The sequence below is a fragment of the Megascapheus bottae genome, chromosome 1 (assembly GCF_031878675.1).
Source record: "Megascapheus bottae isolate mThoBot1 chromosome 1, mThoBot2.hap1, whole genome shotgun sequence".
NCBI classification, from domain to species: Eukaryota; Metazoa; Chordata; class Mammalia; order Rodentia; family Geomyidae; genus Megascapheus; species Megascapheus bottae.
The window spans coordinates 76,834,750-76,855,352 of NC_143509.1; the positions used below are offsets into that span (position 1 = coordinate 76,834,750).

General features: G+C 34.6%; 1 non-coding gene across 1 annotated transcript; it reads right to left on the minus strand.

Moving 5' to 3' along the window:
- Positions 1 to 19,607: 19,607 nt before the first annotated feature.
- On the minus strand, positions 19,608 to 19,711 carry LOC150069498 (U6 spliceosomal RNA). The gene has a single exon (XR_016538417.1). It is a non-coding gene; the product is annotated as a U6 spliceosomal RNA (small nuclear RNA).
- Positions 19,712 to 20,603: the final 892 nt, after the last annotated feature.

Here is a 20,603-nt window from a genome sequence, read left to right on the forward strand (position 1 = left end):
GAAACTCTGTTACTGTTCTTCACACACTATTCTTTAGAGAACATTTACCAACCAACTTGGCCTTCTGGAAATCTCATGTCAGTAACCATCCCAGAGGTAACTTTCTTTTCACTTATGACCTTTTCTAAATATAAACATATTGTATGCGTAAGTCATTAATGTTGGCCTCTGTAGGATTTTAATGTATTATTAAAATTTCAATTAGAACTTCCTTTAAATTATTTTAGTCCCTTCAGAGTAGTGATTCTTCTCTTGAATGTCTGCGTAATATGTACATGTTCTGTATAATTCTATTTTCCACAGCAAGAGTCTTCAGTTTATACAAAGTCCTATCAATAGTTCAAGCTCACCAGAGGCTGAAATATTAGAAAAAATTGCATCAGCATGAAGTACATTTTTCAAATTACCAAAACAATGCAAAATGACAAAATATGCAAGAAATGTATGTTTATATACAAACACTATATCATTTTATATGAAAGATGGCATTTAGCCACATATTCTGGTTGTCTACATTCTGTATAGAAAAAACAATTTCAGATATGTATTTGCCTTGTTTCCATGTTTGGCTTTCTTGACTATTAATTTTGACTTTAAAAAATAGAAAGGAGCTAAAAGGCATTATAAAAATGAAAGCACTAGCTTTCCACATGAAGAATAAACAAGTAATTGGGGAGATTTTTGGTTATTGAATGTTTAGTGAAGCATTTGCCACTGGACTTGTGCAGTGATCATACTACTAGATTTGAATTTAAAGATATGAACCAATAAAGTGAATTTAGGTTATCAACCAATAAGTGTGTAAATGATCAACACCATATTATGAATAGTTTAAATATATGTTATAGATTAAGAACAGAAATTGCTTTCAAGAATTTGTGAATGGTTCAATTTTATGTTTACCACTAGTCTAGCCAATTATACTCATAAAACAAATCTTTGATTCTGACCAACATCCTTAACTCCAAAAATTTGGGAGGAATAAGCCCCAATACAATGGAGTCTTAAATGCTAATCTATGCTGAACAGACAGTTTTCCTGTCAAACATAGAAATAACAACCAAATAAGCAAAAACTACTTACTCAGAAAGCAAACAAAAATTATATATATACATATACATATATATATATGTATATATACACCATGCTTCTATGGTATGTTAAATTCTACTACAGGGAGGCAGCAACAAGAGGATCATTAAGATCAGCTAGGACAAACACTGGTGAGATAATACATAAAAGCAAATTGGGAATGATGGTTCTCTCCTGTGACCCTGGTTACTTGAAAACTGGAAATAGGAGAATTGAGATCTGAGAATAGCCTTCGTAAGGTTAGCATGAGATCCAATCTTGAAAATAAGCTAAATCAAACGGAACAATATAGTTCATGTGTAGAACTATTTCATTTTATACCAGTACTACTAAAAACAAATGAAACCAGGTTAATAAACAATTATACATTATTCTAAATGACTAGAATTGAAGATGGTTGGGAGTATACCAAAATATTTAATGACATCATTAATTAAAATCAATAGTTTCCCTCTGTAGGGAATTTGAAGATATGAACATGACTATGATATGGTACTTCATACTAAAATCTCACATTTACAACTGAAGAGGGACATGTAAATATTTTACTAAAATAAAAAGTTAAACTACAACTGACATGTCAAAGGTTTGTGGACTTATTTCCTGGGATGCAAAACAAACAGACAAGATGGTTCAGAAAACAAATAGATTTCTTCCCCATTGGGAACCTTGGATCTTAAGAATCTGAGAGGTAGCCTTTGAAGATGGAGGTAAATCTGTTTAACATCTCTGTTAGCTCTCCGCTACAGTCTTTGTTGAGAATCTTTGGCATTTCCTGATTTGAAATTTTATATGCTTACATGGAAAAATTTCTCCTTTTTAAAGTAAGTGTTAGGCTGGATTACAGAAGAACCTAATTATCTCATCTGAAAATGTATGATTTTACATTGTATTCATGAACTGAAAGGTTGAATTTCAACTCCTTTGTAAAGCTACCTAAAGATAATTTAACACACAGCAACTGTGAGGTCATGGTGGCTCATGCCTATAATTTGGCACTCAAGAGACTAAGATTTGAAGACTGCAGTTTAAAGCCAATCTGGGCAGGAAATACTGATATATTTATCTCCAATAAAACTGTGTCATTGAATACAATGATAGCTACAACATAATATCTCTTCATTTGTATTAACATTTAGCATCCTTTCACTTATTTTTTGTTCTGTAGTTACATGCTTATGAGTACACATGTAAGCTATATTTCTTGATCCTCTGATGATTCACATGAGATAAGAATTGGACATCCCTTGAACCCTGTAGTTTTGGTTGTATTGATTTTTCTGGTACCTATCACTTTACAACTATAATTTGTATTTTCTTTGACTCAATGTGTTAATTTCTCTTTTACTGTCTTCAATTTTGCCCTCCCATTAAAATGTAACATGTAAAATGTATTTTATTCACTTTTGACGTTGCAGAATCAGAGGGGAATAAAACATGTTTTATGTCTTCCAAAGAGGATTAGCTAGTTTCCTGAACTCCTTCCCAATATCCTCTCACACCATTCCCCCTTTTAAGTATTTTTTCTCACTTTTAAACACAAGCTAATTAACAACCACAGGTAGAAAGAAAAAGAGTGGAAAGAATGAGAGTGGAAATCAAGATAATAAAGACTATAAGTAATATTAGTGAAATGCATGAGTTTGTTGTATCTGTCTTAGCATAAGAATATCTCTATCTATCTATCTATCTATCTATCTATCTATCTATCTATCTATCTATCTATCTAATGTTACTGGGTATATGCTAAGAACTCTTAATAGTTGTGCAAAGTTTTAGAAAGAGAGAAATGAGGGGCCAAGAATTTGGCCTAGTGGTTGAGTGCTTGCCTAGCATACACAAAAACTGGGATTTGATTTCTTGGTACCACATACATAAACAAAAGCTGGGATTGGTACTCTGGCTCTATTGGTAGAGCTGTAGCCTTGAGAAAAGTCCAAGGACAGTACTCAGGCCCTGAGTTCAAGCCTCACAACTAGCAAATTTTATATATATATATATAATATATATATGTATATATATACATATGTATACATATATATGTATATATATATATATGGAGAAATGAAAACATATGACCAAAGCTGACAAGAATATTGCATTCTAACTTAAAAATAACATGTTTATTGAGGGAAAAAACATCTTATCATTGAACTTTAGTATTTAAATCATGTTAGATCTGAATTTTACTACAGACATTATTTCAGGATAAACCTTCACACTCATCCATCTTTTACAGCTACATTTTATGAAAATACAATTCTGACATTTAAAAGTGCCAAATTGGGGCCAGGAGTTTGGCCTAGTGTAAGAATGCTTGTCTAGCATGCAGGAAGACCCGGGTTGGATTCCTCGGTACCACATGCATAGAAAAAGCCGGTGGGCCGGGAGTTTGGCCTAGTGGTAGAGTGCTTGCCTAGCATGTACGAAGACCCGGGTTCGATTCCTTGGTACCACATACTTAGAAAATGCCAGAAGTTGTGCTGAGGCTCAAGTGGTAGAGTTCTAGCCTTGAGAAAGATCCAAGGACAGTCCTTAGGCCCTGAGCTCAAGCCCAGACTGGCAAAAAAAAAAGAAAAAGAAAAAGCCGGAAGTGGTGCTGAGGCTCAAGTGGTGGAGCTCTGCCCTTGAGAAAGTACAAGGACAGTGCTCAGGCCCTGAGCTCAAACCCAGGACTGGCAAAAAAAAAGTGCCAAATTTAAAACAAAATGAGAATAATGACAAGTACACTGATGCACATAAAATAGCTTTGGTAAAATTGATTTATGCGTCAAACCATAAGAGACATATGGATGACGTCTACAATATGAGGTCTGAATAAATACTGTCTTTGAAAATACAGATTTGGGCTGGTGCAATTGCTCGCCTCAGTGCTCCTTGTGACATAGGGGCTAGCAATCTATCATGGCTTGGGACCATCCCAGGCAAAAAATTTCTGAAGCATCCATCTCTACCAATCAACAAACTGAGCATACTAGTAGACACTTAGAATCCCAATTAAATTACAATGATAACAGAGGAATGCATAGAAAGAAGTCTGAGAATAAACATGAGATCTAGTTCAAGAAAAATAAACACAAAGAGGAAAAATAACCAAAGCCAAAAAGGGTTATGACAAAAGTAGTATAGTTCATGCCTACTAAACAAGAGTATTTGAGTCCAAACCCCAGCATTTCCTGCTACCTCCTGGTCATAATCAGTCTTCTTCAATCCTCATCATGTGTTATAACCTCAAATACAAATATTCATCATAACAGTGTGCCTTTGGATATCATGTAACCCCTTTGTCCACCTAACAGTGACCCACAAGCTTCAGTTCTAAGGACATGACATATCAAAATTGCAAAGTAAAATTGAATTTCTGTATTTTTAATCTTTTTTTAGTATAAAACAGATGTCTTTCTGAGGGAAATGTAATTTCTTATACTTATTGTATGTCAATGAGTAAGATTTAGAGGGATTAAGTCTAGAATGCCAGGTTTTTCTATAAGTCCTAAGATTATTACATGAATTTTCAAAGAAGAGTAATTTTGAATAACATAGTTATTGCCTAGTAGAACTGACTGAGCTCTTCACAAAAGCAGGAATTACACATGTAGTTCAGTTTTGTCTATCTTATTTGCCTAGCATGATCAGCCATATTTTTTAGTTCCATTACACAAACAAAGTCATAACTCACTGCCAGAATTTAAAAGAAGTTAGTTATCATAATGTTTAGAGTCAGTTGCTCATTCTTTGTAGTTATTCTTGTTGTTGTTGTCTTCTAAAGTTCTAACATAATAAAATAAAATCCTCCAACCTCCTGAGTCTGACTAGAGTTGGTCTTGTAGTTGCTGGACTAGTATGAAATTCCTGGATTAGAAAATCTTCAGACTCTCAGGGCCAGGAGTTTGGCCTAGTGGTAGAATGCTTGCCTAGCATACATGAAGACAGGGGTTCAATTATTAGGTACCATCTGTACAGAAAAAGCCAAAAATAATGGTGCTGTGGCTCAAGTAGCAGAGTGGTAGCCTTGAGCAAAAAGCCCAAGGACAGTGTTTGGGTCCTGACTTCAAGCCCCAGGACTGAAAAATAATCTTTAGACTCTTAAAGCATAAATTATTTTGAACTCTAAGAGTGAATAATATACATTTGTTGACAACATTCAGATTAAATATACACAAATGAAGAGATAGGAACACCACAACTAAGAACACTCTAGTAGAACATCATTAATTTTCTAAATCTTGGATAGACCCATGTATTATTTATTAGATAAGTCCTAGACTGTGGCTATCATATATTTCAAGTTTTAATTGTATGCCAGCCAGTCCTCTGTTTGTGAGTCTGATATACACACAGTTCTAGCATTTGACATGTCCACAGTGTATCATGAAACCTGACTCTTGTAACTAAAGTGAATAAAATATTCACAAGCTCATCAGAGCTTTCGGTTAACATAATTGCAATTTGAATTAATTAGTGTAATTTTTATAAGAATAGTTTATATTTCATGAGAAGCACATGCATCAGGGGAGGAGTGATAAGTTACTAACAGAAGTTCATTTAGGAGTAAGGACAATGAAAATTGTTCTTTATGAGGTAAGTGAGATAAATTAATGAGACAATACAATAATAGGAAAAAAGCATGTCTTGATAGGTAAAAACCATAGGAAGCATGGTCCAATTCTGAGTTTGAAACATGACATAAAAAAGTGACCACTACAAGTGTTATTTTGAATTCCAAAACACTAAGGCAGCATGAAATCATGAGATATAATACATTCAGTTATATTTTCAATAATGCTGTCATTTATGCTTCAAAAAATACCTTCCTGGTCATAGTGTTTGAAAGAAAATCTTACTTTCATGGGAAAATGCCGTTGTTTCTAAACATGACATAATCAACATTAAATAAGAAAGTACCTAAAGGGTAACGTTGCTCCAAGTAGAAGGTAATTATCACATTTAGAACATCACATTTAAGCCAGACCATTACTTGATACAGTGAACCAAAGTGAATCAATGAGAAAAAGTTCCACAATTACAGTTGACGAAGTATAAGTTTTATGTCTAACATTAGGATCTATTTCAATTCTCTTTACTGAAGAAAATCCATCTTGGGACCAGGAGTTTGGCCTAGTGGTACAGTGCTTGCCTAGCATGCACTAAGACTCGGGTTTGATTCCTAGGTACTACATACACACACACACAAAAAAGCCGGAAGTAGTGCTGAGACTCAAATAGTAGAGCTCTGTCCTTGAGAAAGTCTAAGGACAGTGCTCAGGCCCTGAGTTCAAGCCCAGGACTGGCAAAAAATAACTTTAAAAAAAATCCATCTAATCTGTAATGAAATAATACGATTTTTGGATAAGTATAAGAGAGAACAAGGAACGAACATTTGTAATTTCTGAAATAAACTATATAATCCGAACAAATAGCTTTCAATTTTTGAGATAATACAATAACATAAACAACAATTTTGAAAGAGGATTTTAATTAGCAATAATTGATACCTTAACAGAGCAAGAATAATAAGTATCATCCATGATTGTTTCATTGAATTTTTCAGGCAGATAAATAAAACCAATCATTTCATCAGATAATTTCAATCCATCTGCTTTCAGAAGAATTTATTTTCCCCAAATTACTATTAAGAAGTTCAAACACTATTTTTCTGAAGTCCATGTAGACTTCCTCTTTATTATGCATTTCCTGTATCTTCTAGAAAACTTATAATGGGTCAAATACCTCACAACATAAAAATTAAGGATATTTCACTCTTAGAAAACAAACATATATCTTTACTTTGGAGGAGTATTGGGGCATTTTTAAATATGAATATAAATTATTTAGAAAATTACAGAAGCAATATAAGTACAAAACTTATAAGCTGTTGCCAATCAAAAGATAATGAAGAAGTAAAATGATGAGAGATTATTTTGGTTCATGTGCAAACATATATGGATATGTACATATATGTATATAAACAGGTATTAATATAAATTTATATTTATCTGTCCAATAACTGACTTGTCTAAGTAATTTTCTTCTTATTTCCTATTTTATATAGCAATAACTTTTATAATAGTTTGCTTATCCTTATGTGTTCAACACTCGTCACATTTTTTATTAAATGCTACTACTTTGGGTACTCTAATTGAATATTGAAGGAAACCCTAATGAAAGAATCTATATCTTGCCATTTACCAACAGTGAAGACATTGACATCTATGTGGAATACAAGACTAGGATTGGTTTAAAAGTAAATTTAGGTAGCACAAGGTGATATCATTCAAGATAAAAGCACGAAAATGAAGAGGAGTACATTTTTATATATTTCATTTATGTGCACTGACTAACAGATCATCATTCTCAATCTCAGCATGAAGACGTACTTTAGACATTGGTGATCTATAAATATTAATCTGCTTGAAAGTCAAGTAGCGATCAAATCCATTTGTAGTCCAAATATCTAGCTAGTGTCAGTAGTAGCTTTCTGTGGGGACTTTTCAGATGTGTGGACATTGCTAAATTATTCTAAAGCCTATTTGCATTCAGTTCTGCTTTTCTTAGAAACAGAACAGCATAGATCAAAGTAAAAAAAAGTCCAGGACACTTGTCCAGAAGGACTGTCAAGGTGAACTGGGGAAACCAAACATGGTTTCTCTTTCTGACTCTGTGACACTATCTCATCTCCATCTCTTTCTTCTCTCCCCATTTCTCTCTCCTCTCCCTCTCCCTCTCCCTCTCCCTCTCCCTCTCCCTCTCCCTCTCCCTCTCCCTCTCCCTCTCCCTCTCCCTCTCCCTCTCCCTCTCCCTCTCCCTCTCTCTCTCTCTCTCTCTCTCTCTCTCTGTCTCTCTCCTTTCTCTCACATACATATATACAAACACACACATATAGAAAAAATGCTGTCTTTCCATTTTAAGGTAGTCAATTGTAATTGGCACCATCCATGATCCCTCCAGGAGGAAATTCCTAAAATGCACAATGTAGAATAGGCAATGGGGCAGGAAAGAGGAGATAGACCCTTGGATGAGCCGTAGTGGCTTGAGTGTGCTGACATGATAGAAATGGGAACACTTCTACTACCATTAGTGCTTCTCTACTTGATAAAAGAAGGCCAAAGAGCTCAGAACTCTGGGGGTGGAGCAATGCTACAATGACCTCTACATGAAATACTGTTAACAAGAAGAAAATCAAAGATCACGTAGTGGATGATAGTATATATTTTCCAAATAAATTCCAAACAAATCATTCAATCTAATTATTCCCAGAGTGAAAGTTCTAGTACTGGTATTTAACTGATGAATTTAAATAAGAAATTGATTCTTAATATATAGGAGAAATTTATTGAGGGTTCAGTATTAGATGACAAAAGTACTCACTATCTTATGTATTTAACTGTAACCCTTCGGTATATCACCTTGACAACAAAATTAAATTAAAAATGAATACATTGATTCATGTTTACTCTTATATGTGTTAAATTGTGTGCACATTATATATAAGTGCTCATATATTTAATTCATGAATTTATATAAGATATTTGTTCTCAATAAGTAGGAGAAAAGTATTCAGGGCTCAGTATTATTAAAAATGATAAAATACAGACATTGATTAATGTTTAACCTATATATGCATTAACTTGTATCCACATAATGTACTGATGCTTGTTTGCATTTTGATACTTTTCAACATTCTTTAAAATAGCGTTTCCACCTTCAATCTACCCTTTAATTGTTCTCAGCAACACGACAGTTCATTTTCCATGAGTCTAGTGTGACTTAATATACTGTAGTTTAAGTGTATCTTGCATGATTTCATTTGTTGAAAACTAGACTTCAGCGCAGCAGTGTGGATATGTGCCCTTCATGAGACAAAATCTAATAGGAATTTGTTGTGGTTACTGATGTGCAACCCATTGAAGAGATTAAGGGAGTTCTCATATGTCCTTTGTTTTCTTGAAGGCAAATTGGTGAAAGTGTTTCCTTAAGCAGATTTAGCTTCTTGTCCTGTGACTGGTTCCTACCCATCATAATCAGTTCTATGATGCTAACAGATAGTAAGTAGTTTAGTTCTTATGTGTCTACATTTTAACTTTCAAATGGTTAGCTAACTAATTTTTTTTTTAGCTAGCTAAAGAACTTTAGCTAACTAAAGTTCTTTTCTTTCATCCTCAGTCATTTCATGATACTGGAAAAAAAGGTAAGTGATGTAATTTTAACCTCAATTTTGCACAAAATTGTCAATATTGTAAAAGTAGAAATATATCATCTGCAGATTAGGTAAAGGTAAAGTTTGTGCCACTAATAGAAGTCAAAGAAGCCAGTCAATGAACTTCACATTTGAATGAGAAAATAATAGGAAAGCATATACAGTGTTATTTAAAAACATGGTGTTTTTCTCAATACATAATGTTTATAAAAATTATTTATAGAATTTAAATATAAAAATACAATGTAAAACCAGCTTTGACTTTTTTCCTATATGAATTATTCATGTTTTCTCTTAAAATCTCAGTTAGTTCTCAGAAGTTATTAATAAAAAAATAAGCTGCATTCTAAATATTTTAATTGATTAGGATTTTTATAATCTTCATTTGAAAAGATTTTGTTGGATAATAAAGTCAAAGCCAATCACTGTTAATGTCATCTTCAGAGTTTTTTTCCCCAGTTTTCTCCAAATCACTTTAAAACATGCTTCTAAAATTGAACCTGTTTTTATTAACCATTTTTTCTGTGTCCGCACATGGATAACATAACATTTTTGTTTGGTAATAAGTTAGTGAAAATTCAACACTATTTTCATAGTGACAACATATTGCAAAATCTCTTCAGTTTCAGATGAAGGTCTATGCATATGTTTAAACATACTGAGAACATTTAGAAATAAATATAACTCTGGACCCTTAGTGACGTTAGGGAGTGACTTAACTTTTTTGAGGCATAGCTTCATTTCTACAAAATGGAAGAGCAAAATCTCTGTTTAGTGCTTATTTAGCTATAATACTGGATTTCTTTTGTTGAATTATATATCATCTTAAAACTACAATTCGCCTTTGGCTCCACTTCAGGAGCTTCTACCACCTCTCTCACTGCTGCATTTGAGACCTAAGAACCAAACCAGGGATCCATGTGGCACACACTTAAAGAAAGACAGTTATAATGGATTTGAAGAAGATAATTTGTAATGTCAGTGAAAATAATTTGATTGAAGACAAGGTTAAAATTCTATTTTAAATAATGTTGCGCCTATAATCCTAGCTTTTCAGGATTACTAAACAGGTGGCTGAGATCTAAGAATCACAGACCAAAGACAGCCCCGGCAGAAAAATCTCCTTGAGACTTTTATCTCCAAGTAACAACTCAACAACTGGAAGTGGTGCTGTGGCTCCTCAAAACAGTAGAGTTCTGTAGTTAAGCAAGGTAAATTCTGAGAGCAGAACCTTCACTCTTAGAGTGATTGTATTTAATACTTCGAACTAACTCGGAGACGGAAGTCAATGACTTTCATAAAAATCAAGCTTGTTTCTGTAAGTCATTTTAAAATCCTTTCACTGATACCTACATCACAATTTTTTATTTGTAGAACTTATTTCTTTCTCTCGACCAATGAGCTATTTCACATCTATTAGCAAAGTAAACAGGCCACAGCCAAAAAAACCAGCTACTTATATTTTAAACACAGATCATATTCTTTTTGTGAAAAGTTTTATTACTTGTTTCTTATTTTATTGAGTGAATACAAGCAAAAGAGTACAGAAATCGAAAACAATTACAATTGGGAATAAAACAAAGGTGAAAAAAGAAATAAAAACTGCAAACAGTATAGTAAAACAAACAACAAAAACTATTGTTTTCACTTCTTGGGGTTTTGTTTGTAAATCATCTGATTAGAGCAAAAGAAGGGGAATCACAGAAACAGTGAGAAGGCAACAAATTATGTTGGAAATAAACTTTACAAATTGGGGAGAAGAGCTGAGGAGAATGTGAGTGGAAATGAGGGAGGGGGTAACACTATCTAAAAATAAATGTACTCATTAACTTACTTATATGAATGTAACTCCTCTGTATACCACCTTCACAATAAAATTTACATAAATATAAAGTGTAGAAAGATGATTTATTAAACCATAAAAAATAAAAGACAAATTATTTTTGATTGTCTTATTGTTCTGTTATATGCACATTTTGATTCAAACCCAATTCTTCATGAAGATACAAGAAATTGGAATTCTTGTGACTAAGAAAAAGCATAGTATCACCTGAATCCTTGCAGAACTACAGCTACTGCTTATAATCAATGCTGGTCATTAGGGACCTAATGATGATGGATGAATTGATGGTAATATTGTTAAGGAAACATAAAGTCCAACAAAACGAATATATCACATGTAGTCATTCTTCAATTACCAAGGCATTATAGTCTTCTGAAGCACAGACCTGTAAATTCTCAGGGAATAAAAGCCAGATGCTACACAAATTTGCAAAGAGGAGCATCTAGATTTAAAAAAAGAAGACTCAGAAAGACAAAGAACACATGTTTTCTTTCATGTGTGGATTTTAGTCCTAAAATATAAATAGAAATATGTATACATAAGTATACACAGTTCCTTATGCATATGTACATGGTGAAATTTCAGTATATGCAAGGTAGAATTCCATGATGAAACTGCAGTGATAAAATGATGATAGGATGATATACAGAATGACTGATCAAGGATCACTGTATGTATAAATGGAAATATTAAATAATTTGTAGATAATAAAATAATGAAAGCATGAGCTGTTTTAATGGTTTGTTCTATGTGATATAACTGCTCTACTTGAGAGACAAGAAAAAGAATTTAATTATATTTGTCCATAAATCATTATATTTGCTTCCCACAAATATTTTGCATCTCTTTTTATTGTAATTAATAGAAGGGTTACAGTTATATTTGTCAGACAGAAGGTGCATTACTTCACAAACATTGATACCCCTTCTTATGTTTTTGTCCCCATATTCTCTAGAATATGGAAACAAGACCTTTATCTTGTGGGATTGTTGAAATGTACTATGTTATTTCTCTTTTTTTTGGTTAATCATTTGGTTTCCTTTGGTTAATCTCATATTGTTACTGTATCTGACTTCGTTACCTGGCATATTGTATATACAGTGATTTGTTTATTTGAAATGGCAAAGGGAAGAGGGAAAAACAAGATGATTGGGAGGGGTGGGGGAAAAGAAACTGGGTCAAAAACATGAGAAGCGGGATCAAAGTGTGAGAAGTAATGCACCTACAGTCTGATAAATATAACTGTAATGTTACAATTAAAAAATAAATCTATAAGTAAACATTTTGGATGGTGAAAGAAAAAATATAAACCATTGCATGATAAATTTATTATTTTTACACAGGAAGGGGTAACAATATTCAAGAAGTTATATACCTACTACCTGATGAATCTAATTGCAACCCCTCTGTATATCACCCCAACAACAAAATAAAATTTTGTTTGTTTGTTTGATATGTTCATTTGGGTTAAGAATTAAAGACATTATATGCTGCCTTGTATCACATCTGGACAATCTAACACAGCTCTTCTTTTATTTCCAAATTCACAACATAGAGACTTCAAATCTTTCTCAGGTTCAAATTCCTTAAAATACTTTCCAAAGGTAGAGGAATGAGTATAGGAAGCTCTCAAAATTACAGAGGGATAGAGAAAAGCTAAAGGATATAAAGTCTAGGCTAAACATGTTAAGCTACAAGGCCTAAGTACTTTGACAGAGGAAGAAGGAACATGATCTGGTCTATGAAAATACAGTCAAAAGGATGTTCAAAACACCTTTGTCTTTCACTATATAAAACTGATGTAATTGCAGACTAAGTACTTTGGATTTTGTTCCAACAATAGTTTTGAAATACGTAAGGATTCTTTTTTTGATATTTTTTATTGTAATTAATAAAAGGGTTACATGATATTTGCCAGATAGAAGGCGCATTAATTCACATACATTGATACCCTTTCACATGTCTTGGTCTCCATTACCTTCCTCCCCGTCCCCCCATTTTGTTTTTCCCCCCTTCCCTATCCAATTGCAAATAACCAAATACAAATATACGTAAGGATTCTTATATGATTAATATAATTGCCATTATTAGTCAAAAAACAAACTAGAGAACTCTAATAATCATTGAGAAAGTAATTTCAATTTAAAGATAACTTTGTTTAAAAAACCAATCACGAACTCAGAACTTATTATTTCTTTTTTTCATATATTTTTTATTGTTATTAATAGAAGGGTTACATGATATTTGCCAGATAGATGATGCATTAATTCCCATACATTGATACCCTTTCACATGTCTTGGGATAATTTTAAAATAAAATGTCAGGGAAACATATTAATCCAAAAATTCTATATATGCGGCACTCTGGTTTACTCCAACAGAAATATGCTTGTGAAAATGATGAGTAATTTCTTGTTTTGTTAGTCACCATGAATCCTTTAGTCCTGAGTAAAATATAGATGTGTAAATAGATCTGTACAGTTAGATATATAAATATATATGCTAGTATATTTAAAGTCTATAATTTGTGCCAAGACTTATCAAAAGGATACAAAGGAGACTTGCAATTTGTTCCACAGTGAAAAAGTAGATGTTAGGAAAACTAGTTAAATAAAATAAGAGAGAAATACAGACACCAAATATCACTAGATCCCATGGAAATGTTTATTCAGATTTATCTAACCTGCTGCTTAGATCAAGACTGAAAAATAAGGAATTGTATCCTCCACAGAACTGGTGTCCTTTGGATTTTTTAATGATGACCAATTATTTCATGGCTTTCCAAGCAATCAAATGATTTAACTGCTTCATTCAAAAGATAGCCTTTTCCAATGTGACTGGTTGAACTCAGGGCCTGGCTCTGTCCCTGAGATTTTGTGCCACTACTTAAGCAATACCTCCAATTCTGGCTTTTTTTGATGAGTAATTCCTCATAACAATAACATGTACTTTCCTACCCTGGCTGGATTTTAACCATGATTCCTTTTTGTTCCATATATTTTTTATTGTAATTAATAGAAGGGTTACATTACATTCGCCATATGGAAGGTGCATTACTTCCCATACATTGGTACCCATTCTCATGTCTTGGTCCCCATTTCCCTCCCCCCTACCCTCACCCCTCATCTTGTTTTACCCTTTTCCTATCCAATTTCTTTTTTTTTTAATATTTTATTGTAATTAGTAAAAGGGCTACATGATATTTGCCAGATAGAAGGTGAATTAATTCACATACATTGATACCCTTTCACATGTCTTGGTACCCATTACCCTACCCCCCGCCCCCCGACCCATCTTGGTTTTCCCCCCTTCCCTATCAAATTTCAAATAACCAAGTGCAACTAAATTCAATATATCAGATAACAAAGTGAGATATTGTAACAATATGAGATGACCAAGAGACAGCAAAGGAGATGAGAGACAACATAGTAGATTAAGGACAACAATCATTCGTTATATGGCTTTTGTTTCAATATCCTGGAGGTCCTTCCAATTAGCTTCATACCATATGGCCTTATGTATCAGGATTTTGCTCTATTGCAGATCTCTGCTAGTAGAGCCCAAGGTTTCTACTGATTATGACAAATGAGGGAAACCATTGAGCCTAAGTTCCTTTGAGTCTGGCTTACTTCACTAAATATGATTTTTTCTAAGTCTTTCCATTTCCTAACAAATGGGGCGATGTCATTCTTTCTGACAGCAGCATAGAATTCCATTGTGTACAAATACCACAACTTGTTGATCCACTCTTCAATGAGGGACATCTAGGTTGGTTCCATATCTTTGTTATGGTGAATAGTGCTGCAATGAACATTGTTGTGCTAGTGGATTTAGTATGCCCTTCTTTCTGGATAATTGGGTAAATGCCAAGTAGTGGAATTGCTAGGTCATAGGGGGGTTGTATGTTTAGCCTTTTGAGGCACTGCCACACTGCTTTCCATAGTGGTTGAACGAGTTTGCACTCCCACCAACAGTGCAGTAGTGATCCCTCCTGGCCACATCCCCTCCACCATCTGTTATTATTCCTTTTCTTGATCCGGGCCATTCTAACTGGGGTGAGGTGGAATCTTAGAGTTGTTTTGATTTGCATTTCTTTTATGACCACAGATGTTGAGCATTTCTTCATGTGTCTATAGGCCATTTTTGTTTCTTGTTCAGAGAAGACTCTCTTTAAGTCTTTGGCCCATTTTTTAATGGGATGGTTGTTACTTTGGAGATTAGTTTTGGAGTGATTCAATTTTTTGAGTTGTTGATATATTTTAGATATGAGGCCTTTGTCCGTTGTTTGGTTGGTGAAGATCTTCTCCCACTCTGTAGGCTTCCCGATTAGTTTACTAGCTATGTCCTTTGCCATACAAAAGCTCTGCAGTTTAATGCAGTCCCACTTATCCAGCCTTTCTCTGATTTGTTGTGATTCTTGGTCCTTATTAAGAAAGTTTCGACCTGTGCCAAGGAGGCCTAGTGTATCTCCTAATCTTTCCTGTAAAGTTTTCAGTGTGTCAGCTTTTACCTCCAGGTCTTTGATCCATTTGGAGTAAATTCTAGTGTAAGGTGACAAAGAAGGATCCAACTTTAGTTTTCTGCAGGTGCTTAACCAGTTCTGCCAGCACAACTTGTTGAAGAGGCTGTCTTTCTTCCATTCTATTTTTTTGGCTTCCTTGTCAAAGATTAGGTGGCCATAGGTCTGTGGTTTAATATCTGGGTCCTCAGTTCTATTCCATTGGTCTTCAGGCCTGTTCCTGTGCCAGTACCAAGCTGTTTTGAGAATTATAGCTCTGTAATAGAGTCTAAAGTTTAGAATTGAAATTCCTCCAGCACTGTTCTTTCTGCTAAGAAGTGTTTTTGCTATACGGGGTCTTTTATTATTCCATATGAAATTTTGAATTGCCTCTTCTATTTCTTTAAAGAATGTGACTGGGATATTGATGGGTATTGCTTTGAATTTGTAGATAGCCCTTGGCAATATTGTCATTTTCACAATGTTGCTTCTTCCAATCCAGGAGCATGGGAGGTTTTTCCATTTCCTTATTTCTGCTTTAATTTCCTTTTTTATGGTTTTAAAGTTTTCATCAAAAAGGTCCTTTACATTCTTAGTTAAGCTAATTCCTAGGTACTTTATTTTCTTTGAGGCTATTGTGAAAGGAGTTGCTTTCCTGATTATTGGCGTAAAGGAAGGCAGTTGATTTTTGAGGGTTGATTTTATAGCCTGCTACTCTTCCAAAGTTTTGAATCAGCTCAAGGAGCTTGGGAGTAGAGTCTATAGTATTCTTTAAATACAGAATCATGTCATCTGCAAAGAGGGATAGTTTTATTTCCTCTTTCCCTACTTCGATCCCCTTTATGCTTGCTTCTTGCCTTATTGCACTGGCTAGGAATTCTAGTACTATGTTAAAGAGGAGTGGCGAGAGTGGGCATCCTTGTCTCATTCCTGATTTTAGAGGGAATGGCTTTAGAATTTCACCATTAAGTGTAATACTAGCTGTGGGTTTCTCATACAAAGCCTTTATTATATTGAGGAATGTTCCATGGATTCCTAGTTTCTCCAGAGCTTTTAACATAAAGGTGTGTTGGATCTTGTCAAATGCCTTTTCTGCGCCTATTGAGACAATCATGTGATTTTGGTCCTTGCTCCTGTTGATGTGTTGAATTATATTAATTGATTTGCATATGTTGAACCAGCTTTGCCTCCCTGTGATGAATCCAGTTTGATCATAATGTATAATTTTTTTGATGAGTTGTTGTAGACGGTTGGCCAGTATTTTGTTGAGAAGTTTTGCATCAATGTTCATCAAAGAGATAGGTCTATAGTTCTCTTTCTTTGATGAATCTCTGTCTTGTTTGGGGATGAGAATTATACTGGCTTCATAGAATGAGTTTGGTAAAGAACCTTCATTTTCAATTTCGTTGAAGAGCTTGAGGAGTATTGGTGTGAGCTCTGCTTTGAAGACCTTATAGAATTCAGCTGTGAATCCATCTGGCCCTGGGCTTTTCCTAGGAGGAAGTTCTCTAATTGCCATTCCTATTTCAGAGCTTAAAATAGGCCTGCTTAGTTGGTTTAGTTCTTCTTGGTTCAGTGTGGGTATGTTAATATTGGTTAGGAATTCATCCATGTCAGCTAGATTGCCAAATTTGTTGGCGTAAAGGTTTGAGAAGTATTCCCTCATGATATTCTGGATCTTGGTAATTTCTGTCGTGATATTACCATTTTCATCTGCGATTTTGTTTATTTTGATATGCTCTCTTCTTTTTTTGGTAAGATTTGCTAAGGGTGTGTCAATTTTGTTAATTCTTTCAAAGAACCAACTCCTTGTTTTGTTGATTCTTTCTATAGTTTTTTTGGATTCCAATTCATTTAATTCTGCTTTGATTTTAATAATTTGCTTCCTTCTAGTGGGATTAGGGTTGGTTTGTTGCTCTTTTTCCAGGAGCTTGAGGTGAGACATTAACTTGTTGGTTTGCGATTTTTCCAGTTTGTTATTGTAGGTACTCAGAGCTATAAATTTTCCTCTGATTACTGCCTTTGCTGTGTCCCAAAGGAGCTGGTATTTTGTGTGCTCCTTTTTGTTAAATTTCATAAACTGTTGGATTTCTGTTCTGATCTGTTCGATGACCCATTGGTGACTCAACAATGTGTTGTTCAATCTCCATGAGTTACAGGGTTTTCGTTGGTGGAGATGTGTATTCAGTTCCAATTTGATGCCTTTGTGGTCTGAGAGTGTACATGGAATAATTTCAGTGTTTCTGAATCTGACCAGGTTTTTTTTATGGCCTAAGATGTGATCTATTTTGGAAAATGTTCCATGTGCTGCTGAGAAAAACATATATTGTGTTGTTGCTGGTTGGAATATTCTGCAGATGTCTGTTAGATCCAGCTGGTCTATATAGTTGTTCAATTCTAAGGTTTCTCTGTTGAGTTTTTGTCTTGTTGATCTGTTCATAGGTGAGAGTGGTGTGTTAAAGTCACCGTCAATCACTGTATTTCGATCTATGTATGGTTTCAGTGTAAGTGAAGTTTGCTTGATGAAGTTTGGAGCTCCGGGATTGGGTGTGTAAATATTTAGGATCGTTATGTCTTCCTGGATGAAAGATCCCTTTAGTAGTATGTAGTAACCTTCTTTGTCTTTTCTTACTAATTTTAGTTTGAAGTCTATTTTATCTGATATGAGGATGGCAACTCCAGCCTGTTTATGGGGGCCGTTAGCTTGATAGAGTTTATTCCAACCTCTCACTTTCAAAAGATGATTGATTTTTTGGGTAAGATGTGTCTCTTGAAGACAGCAGAACGATGGCTCTTGCTTTTTGATCCAACTAGACAGCCTATGCCTTTTAATTGGAGAGTTAAGTCTATTGATATTGAGAGTTAGGATTGAGAGATATTTATTAGTTCCTACCATTTTTAAAAGCTTTTATTAGGACCTGTGTCTTGACAGTTCTTGTGGTCCTTAGGTGGTATGCTGTTTACGTGCCATTTCTTTCCCTATATTGCATTTATTTTGGTTTTCTATGTATAGAACATCTTTGAGAATTCTCTGTAGTGTTGGTTTTGTTGTGACATATTGTTGCAGCTTTTCCCTGGAATGGAATGTTTTTATTGTTCCCTCAGTTATGAATGAGAGCTTAGCTGGGTACAGTATTCTTGGTTGGTAGTTATTTGACTTAAGGGCATGACATATATGCTTCCAGTCACTTCTTGCTTACATGGTCTCTGCTGAGAAATCTGGAGTTATTCTGATTGGTTTTCCTTTATAGATTACTGAGCCCTTTTCCCTGGCTGCCTTTAGGATCCTTTCTTTGGTTTCTATTGATGCAGTTCGGATTACGATATGGCGGTGGGATGTTCTTTTCTGGTCAGGTCTGTTTGGGGTTCTAAAGGCTTTTTGTACCTGGATGGGCCTGCCCTTCTGGATATTTGGGAAATTCTCTGAGATGATTCCCTGAAGTATATTTCCAATACCATTGACCTCTTTCTCCAGACCCTCCTCAATACCAATTAGCCTTAAATTAGGCTTTCTAATTGTATCTTGGACCTCCTGAAGCGCTCTCTCATTTTTCCTAGATTTGGATTGACTCATTTTCTGTTCTTTCTCTATAATAACTAAATTATCTTCAGCCCCAGAAATCCTCTCCTTTGCATTGTCTAACCTGCTATCAAAGCTATTTACTTTATTTTTCATCTCCCTTGCTTCTAATTGCTCATTTTTGATGCCTTGCATCTCTTCTTTTAGATCATGTATGGATTTCTTTAGCTCCTTGATTTCCATTTGAGTGGTTAGCTCAGTAGTTTTATTTTCTTTGAACATTTGCTGGAGTTTGGTCACCTTTTTATTTGTGGATTCTATGAATTCATCCATCTTTCTTTGAAAAACTTTTATTATGGCCTCCTTTATGGCTTTTTCTTTTTCACTTATCACTTTGTTTATGGTTTCCTCTTGTTCAGCTATGGCTTCCTCCCTTATCTCTTTCTTTATATTTTCAAAAAATATGGAACGCTTCATGAATTTGCGTGTTATCCTTGCGCAGGGGCCATGCTAATCTTTGTATCAATCCAATTTTAGTATATGTGCTGCAGAAGCAAGCACTTCCTATCCAATTTCAAATAACCAAATACCCATATATCCAATATATCAGATAACAAAGTGAAATACTGTAACAATATGAGATAACCAAGGGACTGTAAAAGAGAGGAGAGATAACATACTACATTAAGGACAACAATCATTCATTATATGGCTTTTGTTTCTATATCCTAGAGGTCCTTCATTTAGCAACATACTGTATGGACTTATTTATCTTGGTTTTGATGTATTGCATAACTCTGCTAAAGAGTCCAAGTTTTCAACTGATTATGACAAATGAGGGAAACCATTGAGCCTATGTTCCCTTGAGTCTGGCTAACTTCCCTTAATATGATTTTTTCTAAGTCTTTCCTTTTCCTTACAAATGGGGAGATGTTGTTCTTTCTTGCAGCAGCATAGAATTCCATTGTGTATAAATACCACATCTGATGATCCACTCATCAACTGAGGGACATCTGGGTTGATTCCATGTCTTTGCTATGGTAAATAGTGCTGTAATGAACATCGTTGTGCTAGTGGATTTAGTATGCCCTTGTTTCTGGATGGTTGAGTAAATGCCAAGTAGTGCAATTGCTGGGTCATAGGGGAGCTCTATGTTTTGAGGAAATGCCATACTGCTTTCCATAGTGGTTGAAGAAGTTTGCACTCCCACCAGCAGTGTAGTAGTGATCCCTTCTATCCACCTCCTCTCCAGCATCTGTTGTTATTAGTTTTCTTGATTCTGGCCATTCTAACTAGAGTGAGGTGGAATCTGAGAATTTTTTTGATTTGCATTTCTTTTATGGCCAGAGATGTAGAGCATTTCTTCATGTGTCCAAAGGCCACTTTTATTTCTTCTTCAGAGACGAATCTCTTGAAGTCTTTGGCCCATCTTTTAATGGGATGGTTGTTTCTT